The sequence below is a fragment of the Miscanthus floridulus genome, chromosome 2 (assembly GCF_019320115.1).
Source record: "Miscanthus floridulus cultivar M001 chromosome 2, ASM1932011v1, whole genome shotgun sequence".
Taxonomy (NCBI): domain Eukaryota; kingdom Viridiplantae; phylum Streptophyta; class Magnoliopsida; order Poales; family Poaceae; genus Miscanthus; species Miscanthus floridulus.
In genome coordinates this window covers 25,396,180-25,410,361 of record NC_089581.1, presented here as the reverse complement: position 1 = coordinate 25,410,361, position 14,182 = coordinate 25,396,180, and positions in this window count along the sequence as shown.

Sequence of the window (14,182 nt, the reverse complement as noted above, 5' to 3'; positions counted from 1 at the left end):
ATTGAGATGAGATCCCAAAAGGTGCAGATGAGATCCCAAATACGTCAATTTGCCCCACGCCAAAAACACACGAAAAAACAAACCAAGCACCCTGGTGTGCCGATCGCCCTCACCATCACCCATAAAAAAAAACAAGGAAAACAACATCACGGCACACGGCGTGCAACTCTGGCCTGCACGACGGCAACACGAGGCTGCCAGCCAGCCGGCCGGAGCTTTTGGAGCGGCAGGCAACAGAGCAGCAGAGACAGGAGCACAAGGGGCGGTCGCGCTTTGCCCGCGCAGCGCATGACGGGAGCCACCGTAGGCTATCGTAAATTTCTAGCAGTATTTTTTTTTCACATTAAATCAGTCAGTAATAATAATTTACGATCATATACGATCGTTTTAGCACCGGCCGAACAGGCTGCAAGTCGGCAAGCGTCTCGTCTCAGCGTGGCCACGTGCCGCCGACCCGGCTCCCCATGCGGAGAGGCACATGCGATGCAGCCGCCGTTCTCGAGCTCTTCGTCTGATCTTCTCTGAGTGAGCGCCAAGCTGCAGCTGCAGCTGCAGGGACGCCATTGCGATGCCATCGGAAGCTTAAAATTTTGCAGATACGATCTGTTGCTATCCGTTCTTGTGTAAGGGTTTCTGTGACGTTGCACGGTTATTGGTGATTGGTTAATGTTTCTTTCTTTGATTTGATTTGATAGAAAGGGGAATCTCTGTGGATGAGTTGACAGACAAAGTTATCGTTCTTGACGACGAGATGCTGCTAGCTAGTAGTACAGGATATGTTATTGGTTGATGGGATTCTCAGAGGGATGTGGGGATCTATCTGTATAATAATGATACATAATTTTGGATATGGTAAAGCCCAGTGATGAGAAATTCCCCTTGAAGACAGAGAAGAGATGTACTAATGAAATGGTTTAAGACCATTGGACGTTCAAATCCAGGATTAATCAAGACTAACTGCTGTACTTATTTGTTTGATTACTTCTATATATACATGCTATACATCAGCTCCCAACATATATAATAGTACATGTCAGTCAGTCGAGGCACATGTACAACACGAGGAAACATTTTTTTCTAAAAAAACAAATAAACATTCCCATTAATTGTTTTTTATAGTAGTGCACATAAGGAGGTCATTTAGATGTAAATTTGATAGGCTAATTCAGATTATGTTTATGGAGGCATATGCAGGTGGGTAATTTAGATCTAGATTTAGGGGTTACTTTGTTTTCCATCGTGGCTGAGGTGGTTAATTTTTTTTATTTGATCTTTCTGTTTTTTTTAAGAATTTTTTAGGATTTTTTTTTCGCGCAACCTATGAAGATTGTCATGGAACTTCCGACTACTAAATGTGAGATAAGATTGTCATCACTTTAAATGGCTTTTTTTGGTTTTTCATTGCAAAGTATTTTTTAACCAAATATTCTGCGGCATTTTTCATTTTGCTTCAGGTTTGTTATTATTGCCTCTTCAAACCTAACTGCAGGGTGGAGTGGAAAAAAATGAAACTTGACGGCATAATTCCAGGCATGTTCCGGAGGCCCACTCATGTAACGAGTGATGATAGAGCCATGATTAACGCTGAATTGCATGAGACGGTGTTTCATAGGGTTAGCTTGATGATGCTCTTGGAGTCTTGGGAATCTTGACACCTAGATGACTAGATGCCCAGACACCGCCCTCCTAGCTACGGTGGAGAATTTACGATAAGAGCATGCTGCCTAAAAAAAACGATAAGTAAATAAAGAAAATACTTGTATGCAAGTACAGAAAAGGGGACACAGTGACCGGCCGGACCCAAGAGTTGTGGCCTTGTGGGCTTTTGGCGATATGAAAGAGGACGGTGGTAGTTGTGTGATTGGCCACATCACATATACATGTGCGTGTGTGCAGTACAGCATGTGGCAACCCTGGCCGGCACGCAGGAATCATATGGATCAGCTCACGGCATGGGTGTCATACCGTGCGGGCCGGGTGCACTGACGAGGAGCAGCTCCAGTATAGGTGAGAATATCGAACTATGGTGGTGGAAAATCGAACCGAATATATTGTGGCTATCGAACCGTGCATGTCAGATATAAACAGCCTGTTCGACGGCTCGTATTCGGCTTATAAACATTGGCTTATCAGTCCATGAACATTATTTTTCTCTCACACCAAACCAGCCAGCAGTACTTTCAGCCATGGCTTATAAGCCAATCCAGTCGAAACGAACAGGTTGAAAATCGAACCTGAGTTGGATAAGAAGGGGTAACTCTCAATAGCAAGCAGTAGCACAGCAGCAACACAAATTCACAGAGCAGTCAAGAGCTGACGCATGAAAAGAGAGGACCCATGCATGTAAATTGATGTTCACATGGTGGAGCTAAAACGTTTGATGCATTACTGTTTTCACATAGCAAAATCGATTTTCACACTACAGGTGCCCTAATAACGAGCAGGAGCGTGCACTGAGCATGTCCAAAAGGTTGCTAAATCTACTCCCATATATCAGTTTGGACAAAGATCACAAAAACTGGTACACCAAGAAGTACGGAAAAAGGGGTCGACATCTTTCCTCCTTACGGAGAAACACTCCCGAACTCCTCAGATTTCTATGTGACTAGCAATCTCTCAATCTTCGCCTAGTGGCAATTTTCCTCGCCTGCCGTATCCACATGCCAATCGTAGCTGCCCCGGGTCACCTGGTGCAAGGGCTTAGTTAAAGCGAAAAATCACTACAACAAAATCGATTCGCAGCAACGCTTCTTTTCTTATAAATGATGGTAAAATAAGTCGTTCTATAAATTAATTTGTAAGGGCTGCTGGTGTTATGAGTCGTCTCTACAAATAGTCCGATTTATAGGGCAGCTCTATATCTCGCTGCTCCTACAAATTGGATTTGTAGCCGTCCCTATAAATACACGCCGAATAATAAAAATTAAACACTAAAATTTAAAATTTTCAAACGACCTTGGATGGAGAAATGACAAAAATAAAAGTTGTAGATCTCGAAAAGTTATGAAACTTTGTTATTTATAACTTTTCATTTGAAATCATTTACTGCTTCAAAATACTGTTTGAAATTTAATTTTGAAATTATTGAAGAACTCTGATTTCTCTTTTTAATCTCTAGCTAAAACTTGTAACTAGTCTTTCTGCATCATACTAACTTCAAATTTAATGATTTTTTTTCTAAAAAATTCTAAAATCATGCTCTATCAATTTATTGTGTTCTTACAGCTATTATATTATCCATCTTTTCATGTGATTGAGTTTTATCTATTTGAATTTTAAAAAATGGTAACTTCAAACGTTATTTTGGAACACTAAATGATTTCAGCTGAAAACATCATGAACATAAAAGTTGTAGAACTCATTAAAATCTACAACTTTTATTTTGATCATTTCTTCATCCGATAAAGTGGTAGTAACATTGTTCATAAAATTTACATATCGCTGTTATAGTTTCATAAACTATAAGAAGGAGATATAACATTTGTGAACAATGTTACTACCACTATATCAGATGAATAAATGATCAAATGATCAAAATAAAAGTTGTAGATCTCAGAAAGTTATGAAACTTTATAGTTGACAACTTTTCGATTTGAAAGCATCTTGTCAAGGAAACCTTCATTTGAATTTCTCAAATCTGAAATTCAAATTTTGTAAACAACCTTATATGGAGAAACTATCAAAATAAAAGTTGTAGATCCCAAAAAGTTATGAAACTTTATAGTTGACAACTTTTTGATTTTAAATCATCTTGTTAAGGAAAACAACGTTTGAATTTTCAAAAATTTAAAATTTGAATTTTTTAAACGACCTCGGATGGACAAATAGCAAAAACGAAAGTTGTAGATTTCAAAAAGTTATGAAACTTTGTAGTTGATAACTTTTCTATTCGAAATCATCTTTTTATGGAAAACTATGTTTGAATTTCTCTAATTTGAAATTCAAATTTTATAAACAACCTCGAATAGAGAAACTATCAAAATGAAAGTTGTAGATCTCGAAAAGTTAGAAAACTTTGTAGTTGGTAACTTTTTTATTCGAATTCGTTTAAAGCCTCAAACAATCAATTTATGCTCATTTTAGGATAATAAGTGCGGAACCAAAATACAATGTGGACACAAGTGAGTATTGGATGGAGTTGTTAGAGGAGAGAACACGGGAGCCTGAAAACGAAAGTTGTAGATTTCAAAAAGTTATGAAACTTTGTAATCGATAACTTTTCTATTCGAAATCATCTTTTTATGGAAAACTATGTTTGAATTTCTCCAATTTGAAATTCAAATTTTATAAACAACCTTGAATAGAGAAACTATCAAAATAAAAGTTGTAGATCTCGAAAAGTTAGAAAACTTTGTAGTTGATAACTTTTTTATTCGAATTCGTTTAGAGCCTCAAACAATCAATTTATGCTCATTTTAGGATAATAAGTGCGGAACCAAAATACAATGTGGACACAAGTGAGTATTGGATGGAGTTGTTAGAGGAGAGAACGCGGGAGCCTGAGGTCACGGGTTCGAACCCGGCAGCCGCAAAAAATGTGAGACTTTCGACTTGCGAGCACGCAGCTGACCGGTGGGGGCCTCGGATTAAAAAAACAATTTTTTCGTATTTTTTGGCCTGGATTCGTGAATTTCTGGAAAATAATTTATAGGGGCGGCTCAATATCCAGCCGCCCGTACAAATATTCAACCGCCCCTAAAAAATTGATTTGTAGGGGTGGCTGGCCAATCGCCCCTACAATTCTGGCATTTGTTGCCACCCTTCGTTCCGGGCGGCTGGCAAAGCCGCCCCTACAGAGGGTCACCAGCCACCTCTAAAAATCTCTGCTGTAGCAGTAAATGGCACTCTCTCTGTTCTAAATTATAAGTCGCTTTGAATCTTTTTTTTGGTATATCCATTTTGCTATATATGTGTCTAGATATATAATAATATATCTAAATACATAGTAAAATAGATGAACTAAAAAGTCAAAGCGACTTATAATTTAGAATGGAGGGAGTATCATCTTGTCTTTGATATTTTTTATTTTTATGTAACCAATTTTTAAATAATATTTACAAATAATCTACCAAAAACTATATTTTTAGATGTGTAACATTTTTTGCCGCTCCAGCTCGCAGGACGCAACCAAATCATGTTTGTCGCGTCGATGTAATAAGTTTTCTTGTGCTGCCATTCGGTTTAGGGTGGCTGGTCAAAACCCGTTCCCAATCATTTAACTTTTCTATTCATCATAACAAATAATTTATTAGGTTTTATCTCACAAAATTCAACATATATATTGTTTTGTTATAAACAACTATGGATGAAAACGGTACGGATATTTATTCGACCGTCCGTTCGACCGAATAAATATGAACACTTATCTGGATAGTTACTCGGATATCCGTAATTTTTTTCGGATACGGATAATAAAACGGATATCTTAGGCGGATATCAAATACGGATGTAATATCATCGATATCCGGCGGATATCGGATAATCCGGATAATTATCGGATATATCCGGATTATTAAAACGGATATTATCCGGATATTTTTCAAACTTTCTCAAATGAAAAAAATGGCCTATATAAGGATTGTAGATCTTGATGAGCTGAACAAACTTGGTATTCAAAACTTTTCAATTTGAGACAATCTAGGGTTCCGAAAACTAGTTTGTAGGCGTCGAAATTTAAAAATCACAAATTTGAACCGCCCAAACTATCTCAAATGGAAAGTTGACCAAAACAACAATTGTATATCTTGAGAAGTTGAACAAACTTGGTATTCAAAACTTTTCAATTTGAAGTCATTTAGAGTTCATAATACTAGAGTCAAAGTGTTATTTTTTTCATTTGACCAAATTTGACTTGGTCAAACTTGCTCAAATGAGACACTAAATGACCTCAGATGAAAAAACTCTGAATACCAAGTTTGATCATCTCAGCAAGATATACAATTGTTATATAGCTCATTTTGTCATTTGAGAAAGTTTTATCAAACACTAGTCATAAATTCTTGAATCTCATATAGACTTTCTAAAACCATGTCACACACTTGTGAAATTTGAATTACATTTTGTTCAAATTTTCTCAAATGAAAAAATGGCCTATATAAGGATTGTAGATCTTGATGAGCTAAACAAACTTGGTATTCAAAACTTTTCAATTTGAGACAATCTAGGGTTCCAAAAACTAGTTTGTAGGCGTCAAAATTTAAAAATCACAAATTTGAACCATCCAAACTATCTCAAATGGAAAGTTGACCAAAACAACAATTGTAGATCGTGATGAGTTGAACAAACATGGTATTCAAAACTTTCCAATTTGAAGTCATTTAGAGTTCATAATACTAGAGTCAAAGTGTCGTTTTTTCATTTGACCAAATTTGACTTGGTCAAACTTGCTCAAATGAGACACTAAATGACCTCAGATGAAAAAACTCTTAATACCAAGTTTGATCATCTCAGCAAGATCTACAATTGTTACATAGCTCATTTTGTCATTTGAGAAAGTTTTATCAAACACTAGTCATAAATTCTTAAATCTCATATAGACTTTCTAAAACTATGTCACACACTTGTGAAATTTGAACTATATTTTGTTCAAACTTTCTCAAATAAAAAAATGTCCTATATAAGGATTGTAGATCTTGATGATCTGAACAAACTTGGTATTCAAAACTTTTCAATTTGAGACAATCTAGGGTTCCGAAAACTAGTTTGTAGGCGTTAAAATTTAAAAATCACAAATTTGAACCATCCAAACTATCTCAAATGGAAAGTTGACCAAAACAACAATCGTAGATCTTGATGAGTTTAACAAACTTGATATTCAAAACTTTTTAATCCGAAGTCATTTAGAGTTCATAATACTAGAGTCAAAGTGTTGTTTTTTTATTTGACCAAATTTGACTTGGTCAAACTTGCTCAAATGAGACACTAAATGACCTCAGATGAAAAAACTCTGAATACCAAGTTTGATCATCTCAGCAAGATCTACAATTGTTACATAGCTCATTTTCCCATTTGAGAAAGTTTTATCAAACACTAGTCACAAATTCTTGAATCTCATATAGACTTTTCTGAAACCATGTCACACACTTGTGAAATTTGAATTACATTTTGTTCAAATTTTCTCAAATGAAAAATGGCCTATATAAGTATTGTAGATCTTGATGAGCTTAACAAACTTGGTATTCAAAACTTTTCAATTTGAGACAATCTAGGGTTTTGAAAACTAGTTTGTAGGCGTCGAAATTTAAAAATCACAAATTTGAACCGTCCAAACTATCTCAAATGGAAAGTTGACCAAAACAATAATTGTAGATCTTGATGAGTTGAACAAACTTAGTACTCAAAACGTTTCTATTTGAAGTCATTTAGAGTTCATAATACTAGAGTTAAAGTGTTGTTTTTTCATTTGACCAAATTTGACTTGGTCAAACTTGCTCAAATGAGACACTAAATGACCTCAGATGAAAAAACTCTGAATACCAAGTTTGATCATCTCAGCAAGATCTACAATTGTTACATAGCTCATTTTATCATTTGAGAAAGTTTTATCAAACACTAGTCACAAATTCTTGAATCTCATATAGACTTTCTAAAACTATGTCACACACTTGTGAAATTTGAACTATATTTTATTCAAACTTTCTCAAATGAAAAAATGGCCTATATAAGGATTGTAGATCTTGATGATCTGAACAAACTTGGTATTCAAAACTTTTCAATTTGAGACAGTCTAGGGTTCCGAAAACTAGTTTGTAGGTGTCGAAATTTAAAAATCACAAATTTGAACCGTCCAAACTATCTCAAATGGAAAGTTGACCAAAACAACAATTGTAGATCTTGATGAGTTGAACAAACTTGGTATTCAAAACGTTTCAATTTGAAGTCATTTAGAGTTCATAATACTAGAGTCAAAGTGTTGTTTTTTCATTTAACCAAATTTGACTTGGTCAAACTTGCTCAAATAAGACACTAAATGACCTCTGATAAAAAAACTCTGAATACCAAGTTTGATCATCTCAGCAAGATCTACAATTGTTACATAGCTCATTTTCCCATTTGAGAAAGTTTTATCAAATACTAGTCACAAATTCTTGAATCTCATATAGACTTTCTGAAACCATGTCACACACTTGTGAAATTTGAACTACATTTTGTTCAAACTTTCTCAAATGAAAAAATGAACTATATATATGCTGCTTTTACTCAATATCCGAATAGATATTTGTATCCGACCTTCTCCGAATCCGATTCATACCGTATTCGATACTCATTATTCGTATCCGTAACCGAGTCAATCCGTATTCGTATATGTATCCGAACGCTATCCGTGTCCGAATCCGAATCCGAACAAAAATATGAAAACAAATATAATATGAGTGATATCCGTTTGTATCCGATCCGTTTTCATCCCTATAAACAACCCATTTTATATTATTAACCTGCACAAGCTAAAGATAAGTACCATACATTCTAAAACATGTAATTTTAAATTAGGCCACGTAGCACCTGATTTTAAGAACAAAACCAGATACACACTATATGTAAGTCCAGAAAGTCAAATCTCACATATAGCTATAAATACGGGTAATATCAAAATATAATACTTAATATATAACGTACTTAGTTTAAAGAAGATAACCTTAGACACAAACATAGGATATACAACTCTGATCTTTCGATTAAGACTCCAAATCCACAGGGACAACTGACTGGTTGATCACAAGTCTAACTTCTTCAAACTCTAGTAATCTGGTACTTATCCAGATTTTTTATCCAAGTAAAGTGTAAGGGCAAGCGTAAGTACATGTCGTACTCAACAAATATAACATGGGTGGGGTTCATGAGGCTCAAAAGATTGACACTGGTTTAACTACGATTTTTAGTAATTGGGTAGCAACAAGTTTATCATAAGCCTATGTAAACACATAATCAGGTAAACATGAATAATAAATAGCATAAACAATTAACCATTAATGATCATCTATTCCGTAAGAGTTCTAAGGCCGCTCATGATCGTGAGCACAGCTGATATACCAGTTTTATACTCTGTTGAGGTTGCACACTTTTCAGTGTGAGTCATGGTACCCATATGCCTGGTTTATAACTTCCAAAACACTTCTAAGGTAGGAAGACAGGGGTCACTATGAAGTCTTTCAAAGGTTCGTCTAACAAATTAGGACCGCTAGGATTTCAATTGGCAAGCAGATGTAGGAACCCCCTTTTGAATGACATAATTCCTTCATAGCTATACATATAGGAACAGAGGTTGTCCTATACCTGACTCGTCAAACCCCTCTTGCGCCATAAAGGTAACCACTAATAAGCTAGAAAAGGTCCTCATACTAGACTAAAGCCAGAGTCATGTAGCCCTCACAGTTGTACTGTAAGTCCCGGTGACCACTTACATATAAGTCCTTAGGGAGAGGAATCTAGAGCACCATAAAATCCAATGCTCCAGCCCTCTTAAGTCAAGTTGCTAAAAAGCATATTTTAATATTTATTGCATATATCATTAGTCAAGTTTCAAGATCATCGTTTAAGTGGAGCACTAGCTTCATACTACCCAATGCATTAACCCAAGGCCCCAAGGGTGACAAGGTATAAGTTCAAAGCTAGGTAATCCCTAATGGTAACAAGGAAACACATGCAGTATGAATTTAAGTGATTAAAGTGAATGGGACAACAAGGATGATCCCATGCTATACTTGTCTTAGATCCTTCTTCTAGTCCAAAGCTTCAAAGGATCTCCTTCTTGTTTACCACGTAAAGCTCACTAATTGGACAAGATCATAAAGCACCACACAAGCATCCAAACAGACATACATAACATTCAAATATGACTAGATTAGAATAATACATCAATCAATAATTGAAAATTAATCTACACATTGTTACGAACACACAGACGTGAAAAAGTACTCTAATCAGAGCTACAATGAATAAGAAACGACTATCGAAGAATTTACTTTATATAAGAAGAAGAAAACTATATGCTTCATTTATTTTAAATGTATAAAAGCATATATAAGATATTTTTGAGAAACATCTAAGTTGACTTAAGCCAATTTATACTTGATTTGGAAAATCAAGATACATCCTATCTTATTTTATTTATAAAAGACCGAGGTGGAAAGCCCAAGTTACTTTTAATTGAAAAACTAATTGCATATAGATTGATTAAGTTAATATTTTATTTAAAACCATAAAACATGTTAAACAAGGTTACTATCACGTATATTACGTCATTACGAAACTAACGCAACTCAAACGGATCAAATCGGAGTTAGAACGGAGATTTTATGGCAAAAACAAAGTCAATGGCAGATTTGTAAATAATTGAACTATTTTTTGAATTAAAACAAATAAATTCAGAATTAAATCAAAACTGAGGACGGCGGGTGGAATTACTAGAAAGTGTAGGGACTCTTTAGCAAAAGTGCCTGACGAAGGGGTATGGGTGAATCTAGGCTGTTGGATCAAGATTGGATGATCTAGATTAGATCAGAGAGAGGGAGAGTGAAGCTGCTGGCACAGTGGCCGGTGCGGTGTCTGGCCATGGTTGGCGGTGAGAGACCTCGCCAGAGTTCTTCAATTTCGACGTTTCGGGCATCATCGGCCACGAGGAGAGCACGGGGAGGGAGAACGGTGCACAACGAACTCGCCGGTGGGGTCAGCTAGAAGCGTAGGCGCGCGGGGGTAGCGCGAGGCTCGACCCGACAGCTCGGGTTGACCGGCGCAACTTCGGCGATGCGAAGCAAGAGACGGACAGCGAGAGGGAGAGCAAGAGAGGTACCTATGGGTTCCTTACCCTCAGGCGAAGCTTAGGAGAGGCTCGCGTCGGCGACAAAACAGGGAAGCGGCAGACCGAAGCGCGGCGGCGATGCTTAGGGTTTGCGGCTGCTCTTGCGGCTCGAGACGAGGGCGGCAGCTTGCGATTAGGGTTGGGAACGGGGCAGCACACCTGGGGCTACCTTTTATAGGGGCCTCACGTGGCACGCACGCCAAATCCCACGGAAATCGGGGCGGTGGCGGTATCCAAATCGAAACAGAGTCCGGGTTGGGGACGAGCGAGAGGTGAGGGACGACGCTGATAGGGCGGGCCCACCTATCGATGGAAGGAGGCGCGGGTCCCAGCGGTCAGCCAAAGGGAGAGAGGAGGGGAGCGTGCCTACGCAGCATGGTTGCTGGGCCGGCCTGGTTGGCCCGTGAAGAGGAAGAGGGACCTGGGCTTCGGCTGGGGTCGCGTTGGGCCTACGGGATTAGATGCCGAGCTGGGCCTGCGTGTTAGGAGAGGGGAGAAAGAGGAGCAGGCCACGGGAGAGAGGGTTTGGGCCTTCCGGCCAAAACTGAAATGGTGACAGTTTTTTATTTTGTTTTTCTTTTATTTCAAAGCCTTTTCAAATCCATTTTAAAAACGGTTTGAATTCATTTTGAACTTTGGTCAAAACCAAACATTACAAAAACATAAATGCACCAGCATATGCACAAAAATGTTGCTACACCCTATGATGGATTTTAATTTAACAAAAAAAATTATTTTCCTATGTTTTCATGAGCACAAAAATACATAATTAAATCATTTTACATCTATTTCAAAAGAGACCATTTTTAGGGTGTTACAGGCCATCTCCTATATATTGCTGGGTTACAATTTCCAAGTGTTCGAAGAAATAATTTCACTTGTTCTCTTTCTTCGCTCAAATTAATTAGTTAATGAGCCTCCAATGTTTCCAAAATTTGACAGAACACATCAGCACACCACATGAGATGTAGATGTTCCATGAGCGAAGGCTAGGATTGAGGTTAAAAAAAATCCTCTCGTCTATCCCACGAACATAGGTCTAAGGACAGCCTCAGGTTCTCACATGTGGAACACGCTGTATATGAGTGAGACAGGGGCAACACTGTCGCTTTTTATGAGTGAGACAGAAGTTCGAGGGGTTTTATCGACCTGTGTGAGAAGGTTACCTTCTATCTTAAGCAGAAATGCCCTGGGACTATCTGACCCTTGTCTTTTACGTAGATGTTCCGTGTTAACAACAATAACATCATTAGTTGTCACATGTTTAAACGTATTCAATTTTGAATTGTACGATTCATATGGCTTGACGCGGTAGGTTGTCGCATTCCACCCTTCTCAAATGCATTTCCCCCTCTGAATAAATTCATAATCAGACTTAAAATTTCATGAACCTCGACATGTGTGCTATACATAGTACAAGATGCTCATTTCTAGTGACATACACGATACACAAGGCCAAATGCTATGTATTTTGATATATCTAATTCCAGGGTAGCGTGTGAACATCATATCAGAGAGACTGCGCAAGGAAAAACTCGTGGTGGGTCTTTTCTTTTAATCTTTTATTAGCAACAAAATATTGCAATTCCTATATATACTCATTTTTGGCACTTGGTACAATCCATGATTTAATAAGCTAGTGTTTCTTAAGAAGCTATTATAGAGATGCTCTTACATGTATTGTTGATGGATCTATGCATACATATATATCTAGCAGATGCAAAAAATTCTTTCAAAACGAAATAAAAGAGCTGCTGCTTCATGTAGTGGCAGGATACGCTTGGTTGCTTTCCTGGGGCCTCACCACGTGGAGCACCAACCAGAGAAGGTCATTGTCTTCAACCCCAGCATGGTTGGTACATCAACTTGAGAAATGGGGCGGGGTACAGAGTCCTACATACTGTCCTAGTAATGTATGAAACTGTCTTACAATATCTTTCTACCAGAAAAACCACCCTGGCTATGCATAACAATCTCGCAAATATGTTTGTCCAAACGGCAACAAGCATGCATGTGTACTAAGGCCTGTGCTAATTGCCTTGTAATACAAGGCTGGCTCCACTCAGTTTGGATCTGGCCCACTATTACCTTCTCACGTTTGGTTGGTGCAACAAATGCATGTGAGCTCTACATGCATGATCATACTTGTTTACATTACGTGTCAATAATTCTCTCTTCTGGTCTCTTCTATAATCTATAGAGTCTAGCTTGGAGCCTTGTGGGGTTTTATATTTTAGTTTCTTGACATTTCAACATGTACATTGTACAGTTGAATGCTGATGTTTCGGTTCTGTGTTTCACTACAATACAAAATGGTTAGGTCACATTGAGAAACAGTACGTATTGTCGGCCAGTTAGTTAACTAACTGAAACGTCATGTGCTTGTTTAGTTATTATTACGTACACGAATTCTGGATTTATATCCCGACAAGGCGGCCGGCCGGTCAATACTTGATCCATCGATCAATGGACGAAGAGTATACACATGGCCTGCAAATATATAATAATAATCAAGAACCTGCGTACCACTCTTGTTTATGTTTTTGCAACATTGATGACTTTTCCGCCTGGAATTTTGTTTTAGTCAAATGGAGAATTCCTCCAAGTTGCATATATATATATATATATATATATATATATATATATATATATATATATATATATATATATACACACACACACACACACACACACACACACACACACACTGGATGGACAGATTACCACTGCTTAATTGTAAACAACAACTAGTGCCACAATCTGCCAATAATGATGTTTTGGGTGCCAATTCAGCAAGCTTCGACTCCGAGCTTCTACAGAGAAGTTGGCGCCCTGTTTGGATATGAAGTACTTTGTATTTCGGAAAAATAATACTACCTCCATTTCAAATTATAAAAAGTTTCAGCTTTTCTAGATACATAGCTTTTGTTATGCATTTAGATATACACTATGTCTAGATACATATATATGTCGTAAAAACAATGTATCTTCCATTAAAAAATAAAAGCGATGTATGTAGAAAAGCCAAAATGTATTACAATTTAAAATGGAGAGTGTAGCTAAGTAAAGTTTGCAAGCAAGGCATACAAATTCTTTTTTCTCAATGACCACACCTGGCTAAAGATGTGGGAATGTGATCTGGCATTGACTCATTGGAGAAGTGAATGAGATCGCCGAGAAACAACAATCCTAGTGACTTCATCCACAAACTCGTTATCTGCTTATGCAATATGCAAGGGGGTCTATGGCTAGTGCCACATCATCTGTAAATAGATTTATAGATGTAGTCGTTTTAATACAGACACTTGTGGAAATAGGGTTATGCATGTGATCACCTCTAGAAATGTCATTCTTGTGATTGCTATTTACAAAGCCAAATGGTTT